Source organism: Sorex araneus, chromosome 1 (genome assembly GCF_027595985.1).
Source record: "Sorex araneus isolate mSorAra2 chromosome 1, mSorAra2.pri, whole genome shotgun sequence".
Classification (NCBI taxonomy): domain Eukaryota; kingdom Metazoa; phylum Chordata; class Mammalia; order Eulipotyphla; family Soricidae; genus Sorex; species Sorex araneus.
This window is the reverse complement of record NC_073302.1, coordinates 122,719,396-122,726,232: the sequence shown is the minus strand read 5'-3', so window position 1 is coordinate 122,726,232 and position 6,837 is coordinate 122,719,396.

Genomic DNA, 6,837 nt, shown 5'->3' with positions numbered 1-6,837 from the left:
GAGCACAGCCAGGAGTGACTCGCAAAACAAAAACAGACTCTGAGATCAGCTTCATTGAGCAGCTACATTCCCTTAATCACATGTAAAAACTGTTTCTCAATAACTATAAAATGTATTACAAATTCTTTACAGCTGTCAGGAACCAATGTTTCATTTTACAGAGCAGGAAACTGACAATCAAGGAGGTTAAATGACAAGCCAAGGGTATTGAAGGGCAAAGCCATAGAATTTTTAGTCGAAGTATGACACAGTGTTTCAGTGTTGCAGTGTCTTTTACAAATCATGCTTTGCTATCTGGAATTTGTTTCATCCATTTATATGGCCACTAGGCTATTAATGCAATATATCTTAGGAAACCAAAGCAATTTATCCTTGTGTGGATAAAAGGACCTCATAATTAGAGAAGCTTCAGTTGCAGAAATTTTTCCTAAAACCTTATACATCACAAAGGAAAAAAATAGATATTTGATGATGTGCTTCATAATCCCGGCTCAAATTTCTTGCTTTGTTTTTCAGTCACCTAAAAGTTCCCTTGCTTTGACATACTAAAGATAACAAAACATCCCTGGTCAAAATTTTGTTCCTTCTCATTTTAAAATTTACTTCCACGCTTTGACAAAAATGTTAATATTCCACTTAAAACAACAGTCATCCATTAAACTTGGTTTTATGCTTAAGGACTGCATCACCGTGAATTAAAATGGGAGGTCAAGATGTTCCACATATGTAATTTAATTTCTTACGTACTTTTGGATAAGATCCTGTACACAGTTATCTTCCAAAATAATAGCCATATAAAATCTATTCTGTGTTTTGCTTCAAGTTTGTTATTCTGTGTTTTCCAAGTTGCTTACGGGACGAGAGAATAACAGAAACCAGACCAGAAATCACTGTATTTTTTTTCTGGCTTCTAAATGTCATGTGTCAGAACAGTCCCTGGATTCTCACCAGGCTGCTGATTGGATTCAGATTATGACCTCCCGGCTAGTTGCATTTAAATTACCCTGAAGGTATGAGCTCAACAGTGCTCCGAGACAGTGTTGACACATGCTGTGTAAACAAACCATACTCAGAACTGAGGAATGCCTTACCCATGGCCTAAAAAAAAAAAAAATTCTTTATTAGCAAACAACTTAAAGATTTTTATAGAATCATGTCTTCAATCACACTGGGAAATATTTATATGGTGCATTGTATTGTGTGACCTGGTCAAAGAAAACATGCTACAAACGATGATTCAGAACACTTAAACCAGGCATGTCTCTAAAGCAGAATGCTGGGATATCTCAGAGTCCAGACTTTACAATTAGGCAGCCTCTACTCCTTCCTTTAACCTCCGTTTTCCAGGCAGTTGCTCTCAGCTTTCCTATGCACAAATGATATTACAATGTGTAACTACATATGTGTGCATTTGCAGTAAAAGTAATCACCACACACAGTCAATATCAGAGAAGAAAGAAGAAGCTAATAGAATTTGTAGTTGTTAGTGCTTCCAAAGATAGTTTAGGATCCAAAAAATTTAATCTAATAATAATAATAATAATAATAACCAAACAAAGTGATTCCTTAAGATTGTAAGAAGGTAACTTTCTATCCATAGAAAATCCAGAAAGTCAGATCACAGGAAAGTTAATAACAGATGGCCTTACATTACCCAGCATTCACATAACTCACAAAATGTATGTGAAATCTGATGAGTTCTCTGACAGCCAACAGTACATTGCAACCAAAAAATGGATGGGCCAAGAATAATACTGTCCAAATGATAACCACTAAGCCTTTATAAAACTGAATGGAATTAAGTCCAGAAAAAGCAAAGTTGCTTGGCAAAATTAGAAAAAAACTGATTTTCAGAATCAAGAGTTTTAATTATTAAAAGCAATAAATAGATTTCCCTAGGGCCTATATATTGTTTACAAACTGCATTAAATAAAGAGGGAAAAAAGGAGCCAGAGGTCCTTGTCAAAATGTTGTTACAATGAGAGCAGGAAATGTATAAGATAAACCTGGAATATCTTCTAGTGCCAGAAAATAAGATATTTAAAATAACTCAATATGTTGATGGGGATAGGTAAATTAGGCAAAGGAGCCAGCAGCAAGAGCTATCATTAGCTAAATCTGAAAGTTATTGAGCAAACAAAGTCAATAAATTAGTACTAGAATCAAAATATAAGTTTAAAATACCCATGAGCCTGGGATGGAGTGATAGAACAGTGGTAGGGCATTTGCCTTGCACGCAGCTGATCTGGGTTCGATTTCTCCTCCCCTTTCAGAGAGCCCAGCAAGCTACCGAGAATATCTCGCCTGCACAGCAGAGCCTGGCAAGCTACCGTGGCATATTCAATATGCCAAAAACAGTAACAAGTCTCACAATGGAGACTTTACTGGTGCCCGCACGAACAAATCGATGAGCAATGGGATAACAGTGACAGTGACCTATAAGCCTATACAAATGTGAGCATGAATTGCAAATTATATATACTGATACTGATTCTCCTTCAAGGAAGTAGACTGTAATTTTCCATCTTTTGAGAGTATATGGCACATAATTACTTTCTTTTAAAGAGTACATTAGGGAAATGTTCATAGGAAGAAGCTATTCCTTAGTGGATAAATCAGACACATACTACCTCTGACAGGTGAGCACAGTTAATACCGTGAGTGATAAATCATATTGAAAGCATGCACCTTTGTGATGTAATGAGAATGCCATTTTAAGGCTGTGGTCAGCCTCCACCAAATCTATAATCCTGAAAAAAAAACAACAATCATTACAAAAGAATTTGACCAGTACTTTTCAAATCACTCAAGGTCATCAAAAACAAGGCAAGTCTGAGAAACTCTCATAGCCATGAAGAGTCTAAGAAGAGTGATGACTAAAGTGTTGTTCTGGATGGGATCCTAGAACAGATGCGGGGCAGTAGGAAAAAACAAAACAGCTAGAGCAAAAAAAAAGAATATCCGAATAAAGTATGGACTTTAGTTCATAATAGTAAGCATCAGATCATTGACAGTGACAAATGTATCAAGTTAATGAAAGAGGATAATAATTAGGTAAACTGCGGGGAGGGCATAGGAGGACCCTATAATCTCCTTAATTTTTCTGTACAGCTTAAACTATACTAAAAATCAAGCAATTATTTTCAAATAGTATGAGAAGATGCAGAATTGTGGCACTGCTTTTGCAGGGTAACCTTGTGATTTATCATCCAAACAAGGATATATATTTAGAGTAAATGCGCTCAGCCTTTCTGAGCCTTTTTGTTTATTTTATTTTCTTTAAACTTTCTCCCCTTCCACATGCTTCCAAAGTGCTTCCCTGTCACTGGTCTACTGCTCTGGGCCCATCCATTCCCATTTCCAGTTCTCTCTGTTAACTTCCAGTGCCAAAAGTACTGTCTCTAGTATCTTTATTAACAGAATAGAATTGTGCTTGATAAAAGGCACACAGTAACAGATTACCTAATAAATGGAATAACAAGAAAGAACAAGAACATTGTGTAAATAGCTCTTAGAAATAACCTAGCATCCTGTCTTCATAGCTGAATAACTTTTAGGATTTTTTTTTCTTTTTGAGTCACACCCAGAGATGCTCAGGGGTTACTCCTGGCTCTGCACTCAGGAATTACTTCTGGTGATACTGGAGTGATAACACAGCGGGTAGGGTGTTTGCCTTGCATGCGGCCGACCCGGGTTTGATTCCTCTGTCCCTCTCGGAGAGCCCGGCAAGCCACTGAGAGCATCCCGCACAGCAGAGCCTGGCAAGCTACCCATGGCATATTCAATATGCCAAAAACAGTAACAACAAGTCTCACAATGGAGATGTTACTGGTGCCCACTAAAGAAAACGGATGAACAACGGGACGACAGTGCTATTTACCAATAAGAGAGAGAGAACCTAATACTGGGAGTTTCTCAGGAGCCCTTTCCATAATCAATATGCATCTATTAAGGATCTGCCATGTGTCAAAAATCTAAGTTACTTGGTCATGAGTCCTTAGTGTAAGGATCTCTTTTGGTAATGGGGAGGTGGAGCCCATAGATAGATAATGCCTGAAATAGAGGTTTATATGGGCTTCAAAGAGGCTAGAAAACAGAGAAAAGAAAGAGCTTTGATTATACTTAAAGTCAATGAAAACATGAGTTGAGAAGATATCTTCAAAAAATTTTAGGTGACAGGATAAGTCTTGAGGCAAGAAGGGTGCAGCTGAACTCTCTTGTTAGGGGGCCGGACTCAAGATCCCCCTCGCACAATGAAGGGCAGTGGGTTCTGAACAATGGGTTCAGTGGTATCTGTAGGATGGTGGCAAGAAATGAGACCTGAGAGTTCGGTGTGTATAGACTAAAGACTTGTGGAATGACCTAGGACTTAAACTGTTTCTAAAATGTTACTGTCAGACTCCTTAAGTCTCTCCTACTCCACTGGTGCTCTAATAACCTGTCAAATAATCCTAGGAGACAAATAGAGAGATGAACCTAAGGTTAGCTAACGTGTGATGAGAGATCACAGACTGAGTCCTCCACTGCCATTTTTACCTTACTGATCAATTTTGTCTTAAATCTGTCTAAAAAGGTACATTCTAAAGAAAACAAAAACCCTTGTGATGAGTGTGAAAAACTTCTGCCACCTAAGAAAAGGGCAGAGTGAGATAGAGTGTGTTAAGGGAACATTCCCACTGCCCTTCTTCCTGCGAGGGGGATCTTGAGTCAGGCCCACTAACAAGAGAGCTCAGCTGCACCCTTCTTGCCTCAAGACTTATCCTTTCACCTAAATTTTTTTGAAGTTATCTTCTCAGCTTATGTTTTTATTGACGTTAAGTATTCCACAAGAATGTGGAATTGTGCCCTAGAAAAATTTACATACACATTTTCAATATTATATTATATACAGCCAAAGTCTTTCTGTTGAAACAATTTGTACTAACAATTAACTGTGTATTAGGAATCTTCATTTCACTACACCCCCACCAATAAATATTTTTTTACTATGACCTGGCAAATGAAATATGTAAATTGTAATTTTAATTCATATTTCTATTGAATTATTTCTACTTCCAATTTTCCATATCCTTTCTATATCTTTCATTGAATAGCTGGATATTTTGGGGGAGATTTTTATACATTTTATTTTCATAAAGTAGTTCACAATAGTTCATTACAGATAATATTTAAACACCTACCCTAATAATGAGCATCTTCCCACCACAACAAGAAGGAAGTGTATGAAGCTGTTGTTTTTAATTCTGGGGCCATTTAAGCCTCTATATAAGAGAATACAAGCAAGTATGTTAAAACCAAACAAATGTGGCTACTTTAGGTTCATTAGTGGGCTACAGTATAAGAGGTCAAGTGGCCTCGAATGCAGCCGTGCCCTTCAGGAAATACTGCATCATCACTCTCTTCTGGGAGCTTTATTTTATAGTCTCTGGATCATGGCTGTTGATGAGATTTCATGGCACTGGGGGGAGGGGGGAAGGCAGTTTGTGGGTATGACTGCCAAGCTACTGGAAAACTGGGGAGCTGGGTGGAGGAGACCTATTTCCGATCCAAGCAGGCTTGGAGATCTCAGACACGGGTCCCACATACCTGGGTTCCTTCGCCGGTCCCTTCATGGGTGAGGCTCGTCTGAGCATGTGGAGAATGGCCTTGAGCATGACCCAAAAGAAAAAAATCCCTTTATTCTTCCCAGCTCTCCATCTGGTAACCACTAAAGTTTTTGCTTAGTTTATGAGTTAATTTTAATTTTCTGGTTTATTTGCTTTAGTTATTTATATTTCACATGAGTTATATGATCTCCAAATGATCTCTACTCCTTTACTCATTAGCTTAATTACTTCAAGATCTATTTATTTTGCCTCAAACAATATAATATTAACTATTTCTCTCAGTTTTTAAAGAACTGTGATTTTCAACGTTATTGATAGTTGAGTTTTAGGTATACAATACTTCAACACCAATCCCACCACTATTGTCAACTTCCCTCGAACAGTGTTCCATCATTTCTTCCCTACCCAGTCCTCACCCCATCCCTGCCTGTCAACTTGACAGGCACAATTACAATTTTAGTGGTTGCAGTTTAGATTTCATCTTTTCAGTATTAAGTCTGTGTTTTGAATATACAGCTATGCCACTCATCCTTATCACCAGTATAACTGAATGCCTAGCAACCAATTACTTCCAGGTCTCTTCTTCCCTTTTTGATATCTTCCCTTCTCTGTTCCTCTTCTTTCTAACCACTGGGGTCAAAGGTGACTAGGTATCCCCTTTTTCACTACATTTGCTCATCCAGCATTCTGTATACCAGAGATTAGTGGATCATCCTTGTTTTTATCTTTCTTCTAAATTTATTCAACAGTTCTAAAGAACCACTTTGCAGCAAAGTGCATGATTTCTTCATTCCTTGGAGCTGCATAGCATTCCATTGTGTATATATACCACATCTTCATAATACGTTCATCTGTTGTTGGATACTAAGGTTGATTCCATATCATGTCCATTATATTGATTATAGCAATGAATAATATGTATATTCAAGAAGTGTTTTATGTCCTGGGGATAGATGTCCAAAAGTGATATTGCTGGGTCATATAGCAGTTGAATTCTAAGTTTTCTGAGAACTCATCATACTGTTTTCAAAGGAAGTTGAAATACCAACTATTATTAAAAGATTCATATTTTTAAAATTATTTTTGTGTTATATGATAACACCATTTTTATAATGGTATTGTTAATTAAATTATTGGTGTAGACAGTTACCTCACTTCACAACCTGTGAAACTGCCAAGACTGTCACCAATGGAATTATGTACCTATCAGCCTACTGCATCATTCCCTACG